The sequence below is a fragment of the Homalodisca vitripennis genome, chromosome 5 (assembly GCF_021130785.1).
Source record: "Homalodisca vitripennis isolate AUS2020 chromosome 5, UT_GWSS_2.1, whole genome shotgun sequence".
Classification (NCBI taxonomy): Eukaryota; Metazoa; Arthropoda; class Insecta; order Hemiptera; family Cicadellidae; genus Homalodisca; species Homalodisca vitripennis.
Genome location: NC_060211.1, coordinates 97,730,534 through 97,752,192, shown reverse-complemented (window position 1 = coordinate 97,752,192; position 21,659 = coordinate 97,730,534).

Sequence of the window (21,659 nt, the reverse complement as noted above, 5' to 3'; positions counted from 1 at the left end):
TTGTGCGAACGTTTTGATAATAATGGAAGAAAAACTCTTGATTTGGTAAAGTAAATTCAGGTGTGAGCCTTATTATATTTTACTACAATATTATTATAGATCAAACTATGTTCTGCTCAGAGAAAGGAAGCGTTTATGAAATTGTATCTACTAGTAGTTGTGATTAATGAAAAATCAATCTACACAACCAATGCATATGTGTCATCCATCAAAATTTTGGTAACAGTTGAAGACTATGTACCTTAAACTGTATGAAATACCTTAGGTCATTGCAGAAAATATGGCAATTATTGTAATGCATAGTATCTACAATTGATAGGGTCAATAATATTTTCATAAAAGTAATTTTTAAACTTCAATTTTGTTTATAGCAGTGATAAATATAATCCAGAATCAGTCTCATATGAAGCACTTGAAGATTTTTATCAGATATTTTACAAATTTTATTTCCTCGAGACTTAGTTAGCATTACTGAGTTAATTGTTATTAAAAATAGCAGTATATAAAATTGAATAGTATTTTCTACTTCTTCTGTCAAATTCCGTAACATTAAACGTAGTAAATTTTGGTGCCATTACAAACATTTTAAACTCTTAATTGCAGTAAAACGTACTGTAGGACCTCCACATTTTGAATGGAAAATTATTTTATTTTAACACAAGACCATACAGAAATCAAGTCATAAATTTCATTTAACACACAAGATATGATCCTGATATTCGCAAATAAATAACTAGCAATAATATTTAGATATAAAATAAACCGGGTATTCAAGGCAGTACCATATTATTGTAAGCTACTCCTAAACATTAACATATTTGCACACGCCTTTCACTAACTTCTGAAACTCCAACACTTAAGTCGGTCTGTTCTCAAAGTTACACAGTGTATAAATCTTTAGCTCTTGGTGAACCACGCAACCCCATAAATCACTGAGCCAGTTAAAAGTTACAGAGTTTGTGTTCCCAAGACGACTTGGATCAATGCGTATTGCTTCCCAGAACACTTCTAGTGTTGAAGGCTATATTTTAAAAATGCACGATTTTCTATACTTGCGTCCTACCTTTGCGCTGAGAGTTAAAAGTTTACATATACTAAGCAATAGTATGTTCTACATTTAAAAAAAATTATGTTGTAGTTATAGTACGATTTAGTATACCAACAAACATGCGTTGAATTCAGCATACAAGCTGATATCTTTGCTTTTTAATAACCTGTGTATATGTTCAACATGTCATAAACTGTCCGAAAGCATCCTTAAATAATTTTTAATATCAAATACTGCATTTAATTTTCTATCTTCTAATAATCAATTCTAATTCCTTCACAATTATACACTATTACTTAATAAACCAATAATAGTGAAAGATAAAGATTAAAATGTCTACACAAATTTGATGCGATGAAAATGGCCTTAAATGTTTATGATATGACAAGTACATCGCACTGCTATGGACTGATGGCACTCGATTGTAAATTCATATCATATAACTTCATATATAATATGAAATTATAAACCCTATATACTCGTATTATAAGAACCTTATAAACATAATAGTATTTTATTTATTAGCTTTTACAATTATTTTTAAATACACAGTATTATAATTATTATTGGGTAGGTTATTATCAATAAATTACAGTATATGGCATTGAAGTCTGAATTTTTAGATTAATATGCGTGATGTATCAATTTCTATATTTATTATTAAAATATAGAAGTCCGTTTAACTGTACTAAACGGGACCGGGACTATCTCCTAATCGGAAAACCATGAATAATGAGGAGGTTACAATAAAATATCTAAATACACAAAAAAGCTTAATATTTATTAATTAAAATGTATTATTAATTCAGATCTTCTTACTGTCACTTTCAGAGAAATAAAACCATAAAAATGTTAGTGCTTAAAAAACGTCTGGGATTTTTGCTCTAACATATTAATAAATGATTTCGACATAGGCTCTCGTCTTGCTGTTCGATGTAACCTATAGCTGATCACGATCTACAATCCATGAGAACCAGAAATTTTAGGAACGATCTCGTCTGTACTCTTCATTTTTTCCAGCCTCCACAACAATTCAGACAAGCACCTCAGACATTGAAAAAACTTTAAAGATTGATCATAAAACAAAAATTACTTCGTTACAAGTACGATATCAGAATACCTGAGTTCTCCTGCTGGAACAACGAGTGCCTATACATCTTAATCTAAAACACAGGCTTTAGAAACTAAAATTAGTTGAAAATCCTCATAATAGTACCTTAATTTCTTTTGTTTCGCAAAATAATTAAACCATTCAACCTCATGCTTATCCTCCATAAACAATACAAATCCATAATACATATATTTATTTAACATTTTTTAGTTTCTGTTATTCCCTACAAGCGGGCCAACATAAAACCTACCATATATTATTTAATTTGAAATTTTATGTTGCCGTCGTCATTGTGCTTTCATGTCAAATATAATTTACCATGGAACTAAGTACAGTTTGCTTCGAACAGTGTCAAATAAGCTGAGGATGGGTAATAAACAACAAACGTGTTTTATTTCTGCTTTTTTACATTATCCATCTTACCTATTATCTTCTGATTAGCTATCAAACGCTGATTATATATCACTAAACACGTATTTAGATTATATGCCACTGTTTACATTACCTAATTAATTATTAAGCTAACCTAACTTAAATATACTATAATATTAAAGCTATGTTTTTATATTTCTTTTACAAACTGTGAAATTATTATAGCTTTTTTAAACACTCTATATAAATTGTGTCAAAAATTATTGGTATCAAACTGTAAAGCTTACCTAGGAGTACAATTTAATGTGACAAACTTTAATGTTGTACTCTAAAGTCAATACAGAACGAGTATACACATGCTTTTCTATTTTTCAACCAATATAATCTTTTTCACGTCAGGCCTACTAAAATCTTTAACTTTTTTCACTTTATCATTCAAATGCAATCAAAAATATAAATTTCGATTATTCAGCGTTATTTACACAACTCAATTAATCTTTAATATTAATGTGTGATTTAAGACGTAAAATTTATTATGTAGAGCTATCCATAGAATTTTCTTATCCTGGTTTGATGACGCCCTGGCTAATCTATGTGATGGCCAAATGATCATGCACATTTAAAAAAACCGATGAATTAAATTTGTTTTTTACATTGTAGAGCCTGCCTTTTTGACTTACGTAATCTCATAATTGGCCACTTTTGCACCATGTAAATAGCAAGATACTGGATCTCGACTTATACAATCTGTCAATAGCACAGTCGTCGCTTCTTTCATAAACTTTACAAGGCTAACGAACGACATATATCGTAAGGGTGAAACAACAGCTCTTTTTAACAGCTTCATATTATATACAACAACATAGGGTTGTTGAAGGCAGTCGTTTTAACTTCAACATGCCGAAAACAATTAACACTAAAACTCCAAAGGATGTTCGCAGCCAGGTGATCACATACTTTTTGAGTAGTATGCGTGTGAATTAAACTAACTTTATTGAGGGTACCAGCACACTTCCCATCACTCTTATCCTTTCCTACTACATCATTTTCCCCCTTCGTTCCTGTTTATGTTGCTGAAAATGTTGAAAAGTCTATAAAAAGTATAAAAAACTATATAACTATAAAAAAACATACTAGATCTTTGTATCTTATTGGGCAGTTATTTCTAAAACATTTAGTTACTGATATAGGTTAATAGAGAAGTGAATCAAAATCTACAATATGAAATACTTTCATGCATGTTTTCGTTAACACTAGTACTACTGTATTATTATAAAGTTAATACATTTTAGTATTAACTAAAATTTTGTATAATAAGTTTTGAATCAAAAGAAGTAAAATAAGTAGTGTTAATTTTAGGAATTACTTCCACTATTACCTATAATTTCCCATAGCTTTGGTTTTCCTGGAACGAGTGATTTCTTATGGTTTATGGTTTATTTTCTACCAAGTTTAATTTAGTTATAGAGGGATTAGATAAAGATTTTATAACTCAATATTTCGCAGGTTGAACAGCAATATTTTCTCATTAGTCAAAATTGAACGTGGTTGGTGATTTATTGACTCTGTAATTGGATTTATGACAGTCGTAACTTTATCTGCCGAAAACCCCTTGTGGAATTATTTTATCTTTTAATCTGTGGGCGTTTATACTCACAGTATATCAGAACTAAAATGTTACGAAACTAAGAACTTAACTGTACAATATTTAACGATTTTTATAAACTGCATAGATAAAACTTATTTTGAAAGGAAATCAAAGTAAGTAGTATGCTACGGAAGGAATTTGATTTATAAGAACCTCATAATTAATAATGGTTTTACTTACGCATAGCTCCATGTACGATACAGAAAAACATATTACGATGGTAAGAAAACTAAAATTAAAGTCTTCATCCTATCGAATTAAAAAGAGTTTTAAAAACATTATATGTAATATTTTCGGTGTACAAATATATGTGTGAGGGTGTGCGGTCGCACCCATATGCACGCTACCGTTTGACCTAAATTTACATGTATTCTTAGATGTGTTTAAACAAAATTAAATCATTTCTTAATTTTTTTTACTTGGTTGTTTTATATATCTATTTTATTATCTGTTACATGTGTGTGTGTGTGTGTGTGTGTGTGTGTGTGTGTGTGTGTGTGTGTGTGTGTGTGTGTGTATGTGTGTGTATGTGTGTGTGTGTGTGTGTGTGTGTGTAACAGATAATATAAAACAGAGATATAATATGTCAGTATACACATACATACATTGTTTTAACAAATACTCCAACGATTTTAAAATGTAGCTGACACAATGCTAAAACTTCATCTTTCTAAGAATCTTCCTATAGAAATTATGAAAGATTGAATTTTATTCATTATAAACAATAGAAATCAGTCTTAAATTTACCTAAAATGGCTTATATTATTTTCATTTAAAATTTGTATTTAAATAAATATTTAAGTTAAACTAATATATTTACCACCATATATTACAATATAATTAATTCATCTTAATATTTTTAAAGAATGCATGAAAAGTGCCTAAGCAAATAATAAATATATCTGGAGGAATGACACAAACGGGTGAGGACATAATAATATATGCACTATTTTCTTGGAATCACATAGTATATCATGCATATATATACGTTATCTATTTTGGTCTACAAGGTCTATAGACCTGAACACCTTGACTATTGACCTTAAATCTTGCCATAACTCTGGCAAAGCTCTCAACATTGTCGTGGGATTTAGTTGCTGTTACCGATAAAGCCTTCTTCCGGATTAAATCTATCACTGGGTCTTCATGTTCCCTTGCATACCTGTGTGTCTTAAGTTCAATTTGGCTAAGTTTCTCTCACGCATAGTTTTGCTATAAAAGTTTCATAAAATATTTTGGTGTAATGTCATTGACGACGAGTAATCACGTGAAAACAGTTAATATTATTACTTTACAAAATTATTATCGAAGAAAATTAAGATGTCTTTACAATGATTACCCAACATTCACTAATGGGATAAATTGTATACGATATTTCATTTGATTGTAGGTTCAATAAATAAGTGTAAACGGATTCAACGTATTTATATTATTTAGAGATATTTTGAGATGGAAACATTAGTATTTAAATGTACCTTAGCCTTACAGTGCGTCATTCTTTGGATACACTTACATTAATTGAACTTTTAGCCTCGATGACTTGGTTTATTAAGCTATATGGATGAATGGATGAAGTAATCATGTTTTTCATGACAATTTATGACCGATAGGTTCTTTGTGAAACTTAACACAAAATGTAAATCAATAAAAACAAATAATATTTCATACATTTTAAAATAAATCTATTTTCAATAACATAAATTTAAGAAAAATTAACATACCAAACCTAAAAGTTAATTAAATCATAGATTTGTATCTATAAATATGTAAAAATAATATGTTCATGATTATTCTATAATAAAACTTTTGCAAGATACAATAACCGTTTAAAATTGTTAAATCTGTTAAAATACAGGAAGTCACTTCCAGTACTTATAAAAAATAACAATGTACATAATAGTTACAAAAAAATATTAACAAGGTGAAAACTTTATAGAGAAAAATAGATAATACATTCATTCTTCCCATCAATAGCCAAGGAATATCAATCAGAGCACCTCATTCTTCCCATCAATAGCCAAGGAATATCAATCAGAGCACCATGCCTCCGACCATCGGTAGCAAGTAGTAAGTCTTAAGAGCCGAATAAAACCAATCCAGACTCTTCCATATATGTTATGGAAACTGGAAGGAAATTCTATATTGAGCATTGATAATTAATTTACTTGTGCAAAAAGTGTTGAATAAAAATTTTCAATGACAAGGAATTCATAACTTAGCCGAACCAGTACGGGTATTTCACCTTCAACACAAATAAATTTAATCGTTCAACAAGTCATTGGAAATTAATTTTCAAATTTAAAACAGTTCGAAAGGTTCTCAATCTATTACCTTTAAAATTTGCTAAATATATATATATATATATATATATATATATATATATATATATATATATATATATATATATATAACAAGGTAAGACATATCCATAAGTATGTATGTTTTCGACATCGCACTTGTCCAACGGCTCGGAACAGCTTCTCATCAATGAAGAATGGAATCTGTCTAGGATTGACTGAAATTTCCCCGTATTCCCTAACCACCGCCGCTGACTGCGAGCAAAGTCTGCGCATTGGAACTCAGAAACCCAGTCCCAAAGAGTTTTTGTTCATGTCCTCTGTTAACTTGTTCCACTTATCGCACTTGCTTCTAGTAATAGCTCGCTTAAGAACCAGTCGCGCTGAAAAGAGTTACTCCGTGGCAGGCTCTGAAACAATTCACTTCCGCTGGTAATCCTCCGGAACATGTTGAAGTACTTTCTGGGGAGCAGTTTGATGCCCTCATTCCACCAATATACTGACGGTCTACCATTTATCTAAACCTTCCTTTTTCGGCATCGAGAGGCAAACCCCCTCACGATGAGCTCCATCGTCAAGTTTCAAGTGTTGCAGGCATCCCTCGCCACTTCCACTAGAACGTCATTCCCCTGACGATAGTTTTCGTCAGGATGCTTTTGCTGAGTCTGCTGACGTTCCTAAATTGAGGTCGTTAGGATTGTCCAGATCGGAGTCTGAATCTTTGAAGGGATTCGCCTTATCTTCAGAATCTCGGACGTGGATGACCACCGACTACTGCAGAAGCGACTCAGCGGCAGAACAAGTTCACACAGCCTACAAAAAGGAGAGGTCCGAGGTTTCTCTCCGGACGTTAGACACCTCGCTTTGAAAAAAGAAAGATATAGAAACGGGACAAAGAGGGCAAATGAAGAGTTAATGAAATTGAGGCTAATGAGGAGTAATAAATAAATAAATAGCCATAAAGTTTAGTTATATTTTTTAAATTTCATAGCACTTTTTATTTCAAAATCATAATTTTTAATGTTTAAACCATGTATTTACACCTTATGAATTTTTTTTTCAGTTTTAATCTGATAAATATGTAATATGATTACAATTTAAAAATCCAAAAATGTATTTTAGTTACGTTATGTATAGTTAGTTTTCTCTGTGAAACCTTTGGCAACAATTCACCCAAATATTTTACAGTTTTCATACACTGGAATAAGCATTCAAATTTTGTTCTAAACAACATATATATTATGTACATAAATTAAGTCTGCTTAAACTTTAAAGCTCCCTTTAGAACTTTATGAGAAATTTACAATTTTGTGACTGTAATATTAATGTATTAAGTAAATAAAAAATTAATATTGTTTTCAATTCTATTATGACATTAAACTTCAATGCTTATTGAAATTAAATTCGGCTATTGCCATTTATACAAACTTAATAAATACATACGCGCACACACGCACGCACGCACTCACACACACATATATATTTTGTTTGACATATATGTAGCTTTCCGATCACATGAGACAGAATAGATCGTTATAAAACAGTTGGTGGTAAAATAGTATAGGCTCTGTGATGTAATAGTCTGGTCAATATTCTATACTTGGAAGTGAGAGGTCAGGGTGAGTACCAGTGAAGTACTTTTTCGTCATCAGTCTTTCTTTTCATTAAAGTACGCTATTACCTATTTTAGAAATTAATTAAATATAAATATGTATATTATTTTAAGCAGAAAAATAGCAAAGGGAACATTCTATAACTAATATAGTAATACTATTTCGATTTTTCATATGTATCAACTATTTTATATTAGCATGCTAATGAAGTAAAATCCCATTCAAAAAACTACGAATGTGTGTAAAGAACGAAGAATTCTTGTAAATATATAAGCTTTAAAAATAAGTTTAAAATTAAAATATATAAGTAACTTTAGACCATAATTATAGTATGTATTTAAAATACATTAAACTTTTATAATTACCTTCAAAGAAGGGGTTGATCACCAAACTTCAAACAGTCTTTGTTGTGAAGGAAGTAGGAATGGATCATCTTGTAATAGTGGGCCGTCTTCAAGCGGAGCAAACTTAAGGAAGCAGCGAGCCGTCTTCAAGCGGAGCAAACTTAAGGACGCAGTGGGCCGTCTTCAAGCGGAGCAAACTTAAGGAAGCAGCGGGCCGTCTTCAAGCGGAGCAAACTTAAGGAAGCAGCGAGCCGTCTTCAAGCGGAGCAAACTTAAGGAAGCAGCGAGCCGTCTTCAAGCGGAGCAAACTTAAGGAAGCAGCGGGCCGTCTTCAAGCGGAGCAAACTTAAGGAAGCAGTGGGCCGTCTTCAAGCGGAGCAAACTTAAGGAAGCAGCGGGCCGTCTTCAAGCGGAGCAAACTTTAGGGAACAACAGGCCCGTCGTGTGGTAGAAGAGATATGGGCGGTCTTGATGTGGAGCGGGCTGTGCAGGGAAGTTTAAATTCCGCCAGGAGTACGCAAACTGCCCGGTTGGGTATCACCATTACCCTAGCTGTGGTCATAATTCACTTGGCAATGAATGTACTAGCACATTGCTCCGGACAGTTTGAGTATGGGAATAAGCCTCATCAACCGATAGTCGAATAAGACTCAGTACAAAGATACTAGAATTTTGTGTCTATCAGGGACATTTGCCGACATATGCCGTTCTCAATCAAACAGCGCCACCTGCAATCGAGTTTTTCACGGACCAAGTATATGCAACAACAAACGCCACTGATCTGATAGACAGTCCCTATATACCACAAATTTTGAAGCGGAAGCCAATTAACCAAATACTAATCGTTTTAATTTAGGTTAAAATGTTTCCCTGATATCTAAAGTACCACAGATTTTGAATGTTTATAGCCAATGGGTGCAACAAGATGTTGCTTATCTACGATATGTATAGACAATGGCCTAAAAAATGGGCCATGAGTATCATAGCTTTCGTATTGAATACACTTATACAAGACTATAGTTTTCATCAGATATCTTTCTTGGTAGATTTGGGTCCGTTTAAATGGAAAAATATTTAACTAACAATATTTATAATACACCAATGTTTAATTATTATTGTGAAAGATTTTTTTAATGGATCTAACCAGTATAACTAATGCGTATACACATGAGGCATGCATTATTACATGATTGTTTGAACAAATAAAGATTTTAAGTTTTATGTTAATTTTAGGCAATTTATCGATCAAAATATTAGTTATACTACTGTGTGTAGTGAAATTAGATTGGGTGGGGCACAGCCCAGGGTTTATAGGCCTATCTGGTCCAGTCCGCCATGTCCACTTGACGTCATTCACTCTGTGAATAACACACACATTTGTAAACTTAAGTTTTGTTCCATGATTCTTCGTCCTTTACACACGGTCAGATTATTCACATTACTTGGCATCATTTTAAAATGTTTTGAATGGGATTTTACTATCAGGGCATGTCTAAAATTACGTATAATATTATATAAAATATGCAATAGTATAAACTCACGACTCTCATTCAATTCGGCTTTTCTTCACCTGCTGCTGCTACCACTGGGCACTGTTCAACGTTTTATTTTTCTAATTGATGTTTTCATAGCAACGAAATACAATTTATTGTTGCGATAAAATAATATTACATTTAGTTTTAAATGTATAGATTGTTTTCATGGTAACGAGATATTTTATTAATTGTTGAAAACAAAATAAAATTAGTATTGAAAGTAATTTAGGCGAAGAGTGCCACTGCTCTTGATGATTATTAATATCCAGTTTATTTATTAGTCACCGATAGTTTAACTTAAAAATAAGTTTATTATCGGTTCTCTAAACATGTTATGGAAACTATGCGGAGATTCGTATAGAGCACTCCAAACAACGAATTGAATTATTTATCCAAAAGTGTTTTCATGTAGTTCCATTACGAGGAATATGTAAAGTAGGCGAATCAGTGCGGGTGTTCCTTGCACCTTCTTCAGCAAAAATAAATTTAATAGCCCAACAAATACTGTATATTGCAAATAGAGTTTTTAAAATTTAAAACAGTAAAGTACAAGTTCAAAAGTATACCACATCAACCAGCTTTGAAATTCAAGCTATACATAAGGTGTGATATTTTTAAACTATCTCTGGACAAAAAATGTAAACAATCATTCAGAACCTTTCGCAGCCTATTCATTAAAGAGACAAAGAAGCTGTTCTCTTTCTAACAAAATAGCATTTTCTTTTTGACGTGACAACGTCTTAAATTAGGTTGCGGCTCGGAGTCACTCATGAAAAAGTGTAACGCCCGGTAACGTTACGATGCCCGTCCAGTGGGTCCGCCGCACGGGATCCGCACGGGATAAAGCAGATAACTGTGGGTCCGCCGCACGGGATAAAGCAGATAACTATGTTTATTCGTGAAAATGTGGAGTGCTTAGATTCGTCATTTACAACAACTACAACAATAAAGGTAAATAATTGTACACTGATATTTCATTATCGTAAACTATGATTGATTGATTAATTGTTAGATTGACACAAAAGTTGAGAAACTGAGTTTATAGGTTATGTCATACTATTGACAAATGTTGATAGTATTATTAAGTAAATTATTAGTTTAAATCACTCTGCAATCAATCGTAATTCAGTCGATTGAGAAGAAACAGCGCGTATTGCTAGTCAAACATTTAAAATAACAAATTATAACCTCTAACCTGTCATAACAGTGCGACCAAACAAACGAACTAAACCGACCAATCACCACGCGCGGAGTTAGGATTTAACTGTGTTTAGCAAGAATTTCAAATTCCAATTTTAGTAAATGTTTTATTCAACTTTACCATTTACAATAACAAATTTTAATTAATTTCAAATTATGTACAATGTTTTAGTAAACAAAATATATTTCTATAGTTAAAATTTGTGCAATTCTTATTTTCATTCAATTCCTTGTTCCTATTGTGCAATTTAATAATATTCATATCAATAAATATTCTACCGAGAAAAAGACGTTGTCACGTAAAATCTTCGCCCGTAAAACCGACTTTACAGGCAACCATAATTTTTTTCTTCTTTTTGTACATCTTACTTCATTTTACTATTTTGGCCTTAGAATAGCCTCCTTTAAAACTATCAGCTATTAAGTTTGAAATTATGTGCTGTATAAAACCTTTATAATGAATTATAACATTGCAAGTGCAAGGTGATATGGTGCTAGTAACTTAACTCTAATTTTTTATAAAATTATTGGTGTTGTAGCCAATCTCTTAGTTTTTAAAATGTATAATTTTACTATTTTGGATTCAACATATTCGTTTTAAACTCTCTACTCCTCATTATTGAATATCATAATTATTAATGGTTTCGTTTTATTACATTAATAAATTACGTTATTTTAATAAGTCTTCCATATGGAATTCTGTACAAGGAACCACAACATCATATCAAGAAAAATATTAAAGTTTCACTTACATGATAAACATTTTACTACGTGGTATTTGGTTCTCGACTGAACTTTATTTAATTCAGATGTTAATTCCAAATTCCAACAAATTATGTAGTAGCCTAACTAATAAAATACAGAACTGTAACCGGTTTGTAAAACTGAACTGAACATTTTATATGTGGATCAGCTTGGTGGAATGGAAAACAAAGTTATAAATTTGTCCTGTAAGTCTGAATTACGCTTTACATTCATTTAAAGATTTAAACCGCTCTACTCTGTAAAAATACTAGCTAACTAGCTATAATACTCTCATTAAAGGACACTTTTTTAGATTAAAATGTTTATATAACCATAGTCAATTTTGTTATTAATACAATACAAATGTATAATAATTTAAAACCTATATTAGAATAAAAGGAAAATAATTTTTTATGTTTTTATAAGCTTTGGTTGAGATGATTAATTAATGTAGTAAAGTACGTTAAATTAATATTCTACAGAAAGAATGTAATGTTGAATAAAACTTGTATACTCTTATCCATCTCTTGACTGCACTTTAGTTATATATGTTTATCAACCATTCTTCTGTACCACATTTTAATATGTTTTTTATTATTCTGGTTCACCCCTATATATTTTTTTTATTTGATCGTTTAAAATATTAATTGTAAAAGACTTCTCTTTCTGGTCTAATATTACAGTAAAAAATTAATAATTTTTAATAAAGTTAAATAATTTTTAATAGTTTTTAATTAAGTTAAATTTACATAATCTATCCATTTAATAGAACTCACTGTCCATATTGAAGTAATTACCATTTATTTATCTTCGTTCCCTTCTTAGATATATAAGTATCATGTGTATTACGGTATGTATATAATTTTGCAAAGATTTAATAAATTTGATATATTAACAAGTTCTCTTTTTATGAATGGGAATACTACAATATAGTTTTACATGTTTTACTTATTCTAATAATAACAAGTGATCTCGTTCTCTATTCATTAACTATATTTTTAATATTCAAGTGCCAAGATGTCAATATTGAATGTTCACCAAAGAGGCCATTATTCCCATAGGTTAAAGTTCAGAGAGAACCAGGTGTTAGCAGATCGCATTTGATTCCAGATGGCGGAGCATTCATAGTTAATAAGTGACGTTTTTGCCTCTGAACACACTTTCCAGAAATTTTAATATTTCTGCTCAGAAACCTGTTGAATCTCAATTTGTGAGCAATGATACTAAAAACTTTTTATTCTGAGGGGTTCTCAGCTTACAATAAATAAACCATTTAATGTATTATTGCTTATGTGTCAAGTACTATATAGATCTTAAATGTAATTGTCTACGAGTGAAATTAGTTCCGTTATTGTAGCCAATAAGCTAAAAATCATGTATAAGATTACTTAATATTATAATACATTTTATTATTTTGTAGGGAAATATTTTTTATAAACGTAAAGCTGAACTATATTTTATTTCAATCTTGTTTACTTTTAAGATATATTATAAAATGAAAAAATGATATAGTCCACTAATTTCTTAATGGAGGAATACATAATGCTCTAAACTACATTGTTTTTATTCATTAGTCGATACAAAACTTAGTATTACCAGTACGACTGAATGGAATTCGCTACAATGATGATTGAACGTATGAGGTATATTAATAAATTCTCGTTGTTTCGACTTTCGAAATTAAATCCCAACTTTGATATAACGATTTGCATGTCTAAAACTTATCACAATTTCAGTGAATTAGTTGCCTTAACCATTGACACAAGCTTCCTCTTTTATCGTTTCACGTAGCGAGTAGTAGCGAAGCTTTACTACTAGAGGAATTTTACTCTTCAGCTTAAACGCAATATTCTTGTCCTGGTATTCCTGCACTGGCTGTTTAGTGACTACATTGATTGTCCACGTCTATTTTCCAGAGTTGACTTTACGGTTTCCAAATGCACTCGCTTGAAATATTCATTCAGCTATGTTTTCATTCAATTTCATATGCCTATAGCTGTGGCCTTTCAAGACTTGCTTTGGCTTGGGAAGCTTGGCTGCAGTTGATCTTAACTTCTTTTGTGTCCCTGCCAGCTTTATACGAGGAGGCTCAGTGGATTGAATTGATGTAAAGATGTCGATGTGGTCCCTTTAAAGGGTCTGAAATCTATATCTAGTTATGTATTACAATTTATTCTCCCTTAACGTCAACAAAACGTTTGACTGTAATAAAAATGCGCAGATTAGTACCACTCATAACAGCCATGGTACGCAATGGAAATTGTTATTAAAATTATTCAAGACGTACTTCTTCTCTTCGTGATGCATTAATTACTGTTATTGGTACTGTTTAATACTTTGTACTTTGTCGTTAGTATGATTATAGTTATTTTGTGTTCTAGTACATATGTATCAATGTGGCTATTGTCTGTTGTAAAAAAATTGTTTTATTTATTTGGTAATTCACTGCTGTTATGGTTCTGTTTTTTCATCTGTCAAATTGTAGTTGTATGATTATACTATAACTTTTTTTGTAAACTAATGTTCGTCGCATAGAGGTAAATAATAAATAAAGGAACTAATATTCGTACTATAAATAATTGTGTATACATTTAAAATATGACACAAATACATGATCACAGGCTATTTAAACCTGGAAGTATCCCAATGAACACTTAGGACATTTAAATGTTTTCCATTCTTCAGAAATCACCTTGAATTTATTGTATCCGTCGATACATCTAAACATGAATTAATATTGATGTCAATAAAAATCCTAACCGCACATTTCAGGTTAAAACCCATCATCCACTTAAAAGCTTTTAGCACGATTTGTTCGTTATAGAAAGGCGAACAAAAAAATTCTCGTGAGGAATTTTAGATAAAAACATTTGCTCTAACTAATTGTGTTCTTAAAACAAGACTTTTAAATTTGTACGATATATAAAATACAATATTACAAATTTCAATATGTAACAATAGCAATTTAATGTGCTATAATGTATAATGCTTAAAGAGAAAACACAAATAATGCAATAGAATCGTTCCACATACATTTTTATTTTATTGTTTGTAATAGGTAGTATTTGTTAAATAACTACATGCAGCAAATGTATTAAGAGAGAAACGTGTTATGCCTAGCTCACCAGGATCCAAGTTTTAAAGAAAAGAAAGTGTAAGTAAACAAGCTGGTCAGCCTTGCTTGCACTCATAAAGCTACATTTCAGCACTTTTTATGGATTCTGAAAGTTGACGTAAAGCCACAGTTAGTTAGTGGTGTTTTCCTTTCCAACTGCAATATTTACGGTAGAGATACCATTATAGATTTAGGTATACAGCAGATTTGTTGTATACTCTATTTATTGGACAAAGAAACATTTTTAAGATTTTCTGATTCTTCCATATCTGTAGGAGTTTCTACTCTCTGGGATGTCCATCCCCGGGATCAACCATACCTCAAACAGCTTGCATACTCTAAAACCCTCCACTAGGAGGTTTCACTATACAAATTTCATTACTCCAGCTTATAGCTCTCTTCCTCCTTGATTTCACCGAGTCTGTACGGTCTTATTATTCGGAAGGCATCTGGTCTTGAAGTAATCAGTCTATAACCTCACTTTCTATCGGTTTATTAAGCCTGGGGTGAATCGCAGTCTATGACGACCACCTAGCCTTTGCGTCAGCTATGTTCTCTCAAAACCTATAAAAATATATTTTTCTTTGCATCCTTAACTCCTTAGCATTCGAAAAAAACATCATCAAAACAAACTTGTGGCCTTTTGTAGTACTGAAATTCTACATGCCTGCACCAATTTGTTAGATATCCCTTTAACCATCTGGCTTTTAGGATATCTCTCCCTCCTGGATAATCTGTTTTAACAGCCTACTCGATGCCTGCAATATCTGTCATGTAGTAAGTCACAAATATATTTAATCTCCAAGCCCATTGAGAATACTGGGATTTTGTGAATAACCATGTGTGATGCATCCCTGCCCTCTGGACTAACCATTCCCTTAGAGAAATTCAGGTTAATCCTGTGAGTTCATTTCCTAACCTAATCTAATTTTTTCTAACATTACCCTAACCAAAACCACGGTTCACAGTTTTGAAGCCATAAACCATATGCTTCTGATATCTCCTAATTTCTCATATATTTTTCCTTCAGTGATCTCTAATTCTTTGATGTTTGTAAAACAAACTTACATCAAGGTGTTCCTCACCCGTATATCACCAGGCTTCCAGAAGACACTACCAATATATCAGTTTGATTACCTAAAGCCTCTGGCTTATTACATCCATTAAAAACAGTTTAACGAAGAAAGAATCAACATTTTTTATCTTAAATTTACTGGATTTAAACAACAATTTAATGTTTAATTTAAATCAACTTTTTACACCCATTTTTTACTTTTATTTTATATATTAAAGGTAAGATGTTTTAATATGCTAATATTTTCGTCATAAATTGTACTAAACATAAAGCAAAACTTTAATTTTTTTAAACATGGCCCAATAGATGTATTTTCTAGACAACTATTATCATACCAGTGTAAAAATTTAAATTTTAACTATGAGTTCTACCTACCGTGACTACAAATGGTAAAACTTTAAAAAACTTAAAATCAAGTCAGATTACATGTGCAGATAACATATTATTTAAAACGGTTAAGGAATAACCATGTAGTATAAAAATATTAATTTAAATATTATTTTTAATTTTACAATTAATATTTGTGAATACGAGTATAATGGTTAAAATGAACTATAAATCATAAAATATCTACAAATAATTTAGAACTCACTTTATTTACCTATATTTCTAAAAAGATTTACAAAAAGAACTCAGAATTTAATAATGACTGCTTGGTCAACTGTGACGTGATAACGCTTTTCTATTGCAAACACAAAGTTCTGCGTTTATCCTAACGTTCCGTTTTAGACGCATTTCCATTACAGAAATTCGACTTATATTAAAACTATTCATTCACTATTCTGCTAGTATACTATTTTCAAGGAAAAACATTGGTGATCTCTTGATAGTGATAAATGATTTTTTGGATAAATTAAACTGAAACTGCATGTGCCGTTACCAGGGAAATACGATATTACAAAATAGAGATATGAGCTACTGAAGAAATTTTTATTTTTTTGTGTAGTTTTGAAACAACATAAAATAGTCATTATAAATTAATTGAAGAATAGCTATACTGTGGTTTTATCCTCTGCAAAATGTATTCAAAGCTTTATGTTAAAATATTCTATGAATAAATACAAAACCAAACTAACAAATACAAATTTTATTGTATGGATTTTAAAGAACTGTATACTCAAATGTATTATTTAAACAAATAAAAACACCAAACAAGCCAAGAAACTATGTATGAACTATCATCCTGAGCCATAAACTTAGAATTATGATCATCGGTGCTGTTGAAAATATCGCCTTACAAACCCTTGGCCCTTCTTATTGTGAAAGGAATAGAATATAATAGAATAGAAACACGTCTTTATTGAGGCGAAATTAGGACCATATGGTCATTTCTTACATTTAACCTCTTACACAAAAAAACGATCTTAATAGTAAAAAATAGGGCTTATCCAAATTAAAGGATAAACTAAATAAAGTAAATAAAGTGATTAACATTGATTTAATTCTATCAAAAAGATTTTGGTATTGTTATCTTTACCACAACAGGTTTATTTGCGTAATAATATAAAAATGCGTTATATACATTAGGACACGATATTCTAAAAGCAAAATTATATAAGCCTTAAAATAATAAAGAAGTATGGGAAGTTCTATCTTTTAGGTAAGCAATGGTAAGTTTCATAATGGATCGCTATAAACATTACCTTAACAAGATTCAAATTTTAAGGATTAGAAAAAATTCAAAATTCAATTCACACTAACTACATAAGAGTACTTTAGAAAGATTCCGACTAAAGGTTTGAGAGATATTTAGTACATGCAAATAACATTAAATTAAAGTAATACTGTTCTGTGCAGTAATACTCTTGCTTATCTGAGTATTTTTTTTAATTTTCTAATCACACAGTTGAATACTTTATAATTTAAAACAATTGAAAGTCAAATAAATTTCATATCTACTTTACAGTTAGGTAAATGAAATAGATAATATAAGAACTCTCTAACTAAACACTTAAAAATTGGGTGTTTTTCATGGACACAAGCAAAACGTAAGAGCGTTTTACAATGACTAAAATGACTCATACTCCAGCTTGGTTAAGTTTGGGAAATAAGATGCTGTATGTCGTAGTTACTGCTGTTATAAGTGTTAGTTTCAATTCTGCAAATAATGCTATTTGTAGAAGAAACGACGTAGTTCTACTTGATATTTTCCTTCATTATACGCAGAAATTTTGGTTTTATTAAATTCTTCGCTATCAAAGATTTCATCAAGCTTGAATACGCAATATGTTATTTCTTATACTCTATTGTGTTTTTCTTGTTTAAATATTCAAGAATTGCCTTATTGGCTAAACATTCAGTAACAATTATTTCGCTACTTGCTGAATAACGAAACCCTATCTGTCTGTATGTACGTACACTTTATTTTATTCTTAATGATATAACTTCCCTTCATTTTCATAGAGATGTTTGATTAAGATAAAATTTTAAAATTATTAGAGTTTAAAATCCAATGCTACATAAGCTACATAGTTAAAAATACCTTTAAAGAAGTATGCATGTATTTAAGGGATGTCTAAAAACTTCCCTAAGGGAATCAGCCTCCAATATCACTTATTTCGACACATGACAGTTTGATGACGCATTACGAGTATTTACTACTTCTTACATAGATAAAGTAGCGGCGCATTGAAGCACGGGCATTGAACAAACCGGTATTTGCCGATGCATCGTTTTTAAATCCAGTGAAAATGTATAGTTGAATAAGGACATCACAGAGATAAATTAAAGGAATAAAATTTTCTATATTATTTAATATTATTATAATTATATATTATTTTCTAAATTTATTTAATATGTGGTTACAAATGAACTACGTGAAACACCTGTAGATTTTACATTAGTAGACTTTTAGTGATACTGTTTTTATATCAAGTACATCTTCACGGATAAAATAGCTGCGTAACACTATATTTTACTAAAATTACTTGTGCAATCTTAATTAAGTGTATGTCTTAGAGTTAATGAAGTTCACACCCAACATTGCGGTTGTGATTCCTAATTTAAGCGCATCACAACTACAGTATAATTTGTTTATTTTAACGTACATTTTATATGTTCACTAAAAGATGAGATCAGATTGCCGGATTACGTAGTATTACTGAATTTAGAATCACTGAAAGATAGAAATAGTCCAGAAAATCCTGGCTCCATCACAATCGTCGTAGGACTTAGCTCTAAGACAAGAAAAAACTATATATCCTGAAAATCTATGAATATTTAAGATACTGTTTGGATAACCATCTAAGTGGTTCGCTATCCTCGTAAATCCGCAGGACTACCTCGATTAGCACTGAGACATAAAACAACGACACTTACTGATAAGCAATGGAGATTACCGAAATTGCTTGATCAAAATAGAAGTGGTTCGTACTCTACGTAAAACTGTCCATAAATCCACTTCACGTTGAGAAACAGAGGAGACTATCAGTAGGAAAGTTTCACCCATTATATGTTTCTCACTTGTACACAGTCTGAATATACGGCGTATATACCTGAATCGCCGATTAAATTTAGTAAATGAATAATGTCAATAATCAATGTAATGAAATTGTGAATAAGTTACATTATCCTGCAAGAATGAATTTTTTTTTATATATATATTTAATTTACGGTTGGTAAAATTTGGGGTTTCAATTCGACAATCAAGAGGAAAATTAAGTCATTAAGATAGAATTAAGACATTTTAATGTTTTAAACTCTATAGTAATATACATTTCTTAGACTGTTGATTGTAGTAGTATACGAACAGGTACACATGATGCAATAAGATAAAATATTCATTAATATATATAATATATTATTCATTGAAATAAGTATTAATAAAATTAACTGTGATCATAACACCGTAATTATTACAGTGCGGCTTCTATTGGTTGCATATTTCAATGGGATATTGACTCTATATTTTATAGGGCAACGACTCCTTCCTTTCTAATAAGCGGCAATATAAATGTAGTCTTGAAGTTACAACTGACATTTTGCAAGCTCGCTTAATGTAACAGCCGTACTGATGCAGGAAGAACTACTAAAGAACTAAATATTAAATATTACTTTATTTTTTATTTTATGCTTCTCTGAAGGCTTTAAAGATTTAAATTACTAAAACTGATTAAATATTTCATCTTACCTTAATTTTAATAATGTTTAATCAACTGGCTTTAGCCACACCTGTGCGTCTGAGGTGCAAGATAAATTATGAATATTGTATAAGAAAATACTTAAGGTGATACTAAATAAAATAAAATAATTGAAATATTTATGTGACTAAAGTACGAAGTCAGATAATAGATAACTGTAACTTCGGCATTCGTCTGCCATTGCATAAAACACTCACTACATTAAGGCTCTTGAATTTCCATTTAATGGTCTCAGTTTTTGTCCTTCGGGAAATCATTCATATGGATTCTCACGGTTCACTGTGCTGCCTTTGGATATATCCTTGATGTATTTCTAACGAGTTAAGGCAGAACCTAATGAAAATTAACCTCAGAGAAATTTGTGAGGTCGTCGTGGAAATTTAAAATGGAGACATAATATTTTACCGATTTGTTACTTCTGTCTGGCCAGTGCAAGGAGTCCATATAAAGGTGACTTACATATATGAAAATGTTTTAATTTCAATACTCAAGAAATAAACACAACAATATAGAGTTAAGACGCGTTGTGTTGATAGAGGTAATTTCCAAACACAGACTGTCAGTATACGCTATATATTTGAACTAATGCATGAAAATAAGAATTTTGTAAAACCCAATACAATAAAAGTACAAGTACGCTTGACCATGTGTCGCGTAACAGGCTTCGATGAGGTTCAATGTAAAATTTCAAGTCTAAATGTAATTGTATCATTAATATAGCCTATAAGACGACAGACAATCATACGTAAAAGGAATTTATACATCCCCCGACAAAGAATATAATTAACTTAAGCCTACCGAGTGTAGTGACATGCTTCAAAGACGTTCAACCCAAATACATTGTTAGACATGCACCATCACATAATTCATTATTTTTTATGAAAAACTGTTGTTTCTTACAAAATTTGAAATCTACAGATGAAATTATTCTCTAGATACCTTGCTAAATGATACATTCACACTTTTGTTCATAAAACTGAGTATCATATCAGTATTTTTAAATAATATAAGTCTACACACCAAGTCATAAGATGATATAGGATGTATTGGAATCATTCGGCTACTTGTTTTAGTATGTAACATGTTAAATCTCTTATGATTGTACTAAGTTTGTTTAAAAACTGAATGATTCTGCTATTTCCTCGTTGCTATCATGGTTATCTATTAGACCAATATAAAACATTCACCAATATGCAGTCAAATCGGAGAGAGTGACTATCATTATCATAAAACTCAGTATGCCTCGTATAAAAATTAATATTTTTCCATAATTTCAAGATTATACATCAGCTCGTTTTCGAGATACCGTGTGGAAAGACATATTGACAATACAATTGTCCCAGCTCCTTGAGTGATAGGCTTCAGTAATATTCAGCCAATGACTTCTTTATCTCTATAAATGCGAGCACAAATTACTT